The following is a 3,410-nucleotide window of genomic DNA, read 5'->3' on the forward strand; positions in this document are numbered from 1 at the left end:
GACTAATATGATAAAACTGGTCACACCGGTCAAACAAAACTGATAATGAGTGTTAATTTTATTTTTGCAGGTTCCTTTTGTATATGATTTGAAAGACATTCATCATGCTCCCAAGATTACAATAAAGTGTTAACCATATGAAACTATTCGGTTAACTGAAAAAATCGAAAGAAGAATAATTGAAAAAATTGAAAGGGTTCTGAAGAAGACATGAATCACCGTTGAAGCAAAAGATTGGTCTGAGATAAAGCGCAACAAAGATGATGATGTTTCAACGGGTAGTTACTATAACACAAACACCGAGCTCGAGTTGAGACCTCGTTTTTTAGAAGAGAATGTGGCTTTTTCAATGCATGAGGAGGTTCCTGCTACTCCTAAGGAGTCGGTTCAACAGAATAAACGACCGATGCGCAAAAGAAAAAAGGATGTTAAAAGTCCATACATTGCCATTGGATCGACAGATCCACCTTCCAAAAAGCAACGAACAAAGAGATAAACCAAAGGTCGAAAGGGAAGAAAGGGAATCCATGAGGAACGTCAAGAAGTAACGGTGCCTCCAGAGGAACGTCAAGATTCTTCTTCATGAATCCATGATCCTCTTTTTAATTAGTTGTATTTGAATCATGTGTACTCTCCAAACATCCTTTTAATCATATATATTTTATCGGGTAAAATCTTCATGTCTTGTCAAACCCATCAAACTCGTCAGTACCCGTCAAACTCGTCAAACTTGTCTTCTAACACATTGGCTTAGGGTAGGAAATAGTTTTTTCCCGCATGAATTACAGATAACAAAAAATCGTTAAATATGTTATAATGACCCCCATACACCACACCGAAGCATCAGAACTTAATTTAGACCAACGATTTATTTTCACAAACCGTCACACCAGTCAAACTCAACACACCGTTAGTACCCGTCAAACTCGTCGCACCTTATCGGTTTTCGCAAATTTGGCTACTGCAAACTATAAACTTATCAATTATCACTTCAGTCATCAAGTATCTTACGATGAATCTAAATCTAGCTCTCAGTTTTTAACACCTTTTTGTTTCTCACAATGCATGTTCTCCCAAAAAAAAATCCCAAAGTTTTAGTACAATTTTTGTAACACATTAGGTTAGGATAGATTATATTATTTTCCAATATGATTTACGAATAAGTATATATATATATATATCAATATGTATAGTATGCATTAAGGGTGGGTTCTGGTTTTGGTACGATATTAGTACCTTATATTATTCGATTCAGTTGGGTTCTAGTTTTGTTACGGTTCGGTTTCGTTTTTTGTTAAAAAAATCAGAGTTTCTTAAAAAAGTTTCGATTTTCGGAAATTTTATAAAGTTAAGTTTGGTTCGATTCCAGAAGATTTGGTGTTATAAAAAATGCGTTAATAGATGAAGAATGAACATAATTCAACAAAAAAGTCACACTTTCGTCATATTTCCATCTTCATTGTGAAGATATATTCAATCTCTAAAAAAGGTCTTAACAGAAGAACCACATAATCTCACCGTCAGACTCGTCGCACCGTCAGACTAGTCAAACCGTCGCACCTTATCGAATTTCGCAAATTTAACAATTGTAAATTGTAAACATATTGATTATCACCCCGATGAACAAGTATCGTGGATTGAAACTAATCATAGGTCTCTATATTTAATATCTTTTGTTTTCTTGACAATGCATGTCCTCTCATGTGAAACCCTAAAGTTCTAGTAGAGTTTGTGTAACACATTGTCTTAGGGTAGAAGATTTTGTTTTTTGAGATTAATTACGATTAATAAAAACATGTTAAATATGTTATAATAACTCATATACACCACATTGAATATTCAAAATATTATTTAGATCGATATTTTTTTTGCACAAACCGTCTCACTGTCAGACTAGTCAAACTGTCGCACCTTATCGAATTTCGCAAATTTAACAATTGTAAATTGCAAACATATTGATTATCGCCCCGATGAACAAGTATCGTGGATTGAAACTAATTCTAGGTCTCTAAATTTAATATCTTTTGTTTTCTTGACAATGCATGTTCTCTCATATGAAACCCTAAAGTTCTAATAGAGTTTGTGTAACATATTGTCTTAGGGTAGAAGATATTGTTTTTTTAGATGAATTACGATTAATAAAAACATGTTAAATATGTTATAATAACTCATATACACCACATTGAATATTCAAAACATTATTTAGATCGATATTTTTTTTGCACAAACCGTCTCACCGTCAGACTCGTCGCACCGTCAAACTAGTCAAACCGTCGCACCTTATCGAATTTCGTAAATTTAATAATTGTAAATTGTAAACATATTGATTATCGCCCCGATGAACAAATATATTGGATTGAAACTAATTCTAGGTCTCTAAATTTAATATCTTTTGTTTTCTTGACAATGCATGTTCTCTCATATGAAACCCTAAAGTTCTAATAGAGTTTGTGTAACATATTGTCTTAGGGTAGAACATATTGTTTTTTTAGATGAATTACGATTAATATAAAATGTTAAATATGTTATAATAACTCATATACACCACATTGAATATTCAAAACATTATTTAGATCGATATTTTTTTGCACAAACCGTCTCACCGTCAGACTCGTCGCACCGTCAGCCTCGTCGCACCGTCAAACTAGTCAAACCGTCGCACCTTATCGAAATTCACAAATTTAACAAGTTAAAATTGTAAACATATTGATTATCACCCCAATGAACAATTATCTTGGATTGAAACTAATCCAAGATCTCTAAATTTAACATCTTTTGTTTTCTTGACAATGTATGATCTCTCATATGAAACCCTAAAGTTCTAGTAGAGTTTGTGTAACACATTGTCTTAGGATAGAAGATATTGTTTTTTCAGATGAATTACGATTAATAAAAATATGTTAAATATGTTATAATAACTCATATACACCACATTGAATATTCAAAATATTATTTAGATCGATATTTTTTTGCACAAACCGTCTCACCGTCAAACTCGTAGCATCGTCAAACTAGTCAAACCGTCGCACCTTATCGAAATTCATGTTTTTATCACGTGAAAATTGTAAACATATTGATTATCACCCCAATGAACAATTATCTTGGATTGAAACTAATCCAAGATCTCTAAATTTAACATCTTTTGTTTTCTTGACAATGTATGATCTCTCATATGAAACCCTAAAGTTCTAGTAGAGTTTGTGTAACACATTGTCTTAGGGTAGAAGATATTGTTTTTTCAGATGAATTACGATTAATAAAAATATGTTAAATATGTTATAATAACTCATATACACCACATTGAATATTCAAAATATTATTTAGATCGATATTTTTTTGCACAAACCGTCTCACCGTCAAACTTGTAGCATCGTCAAACTAGTCAAACCGTCGCACCTTATCGAAATTCA

Source organism: Tarenaya hassleriana, unplaced genomic scaffold (assembly GCF_000463585.1).
Source record: "Tarenaya hassleriana unplaced genomic scaffold, ASM46358v1 Cleome22, whole genome shotgun sequence".
NCBI lineage: Eukaryota > Viridiplantae > Streptophyta > Magnoliopsida > Brassicales > Cleomaceae > Tarenaya > Tarenaya hassleriana.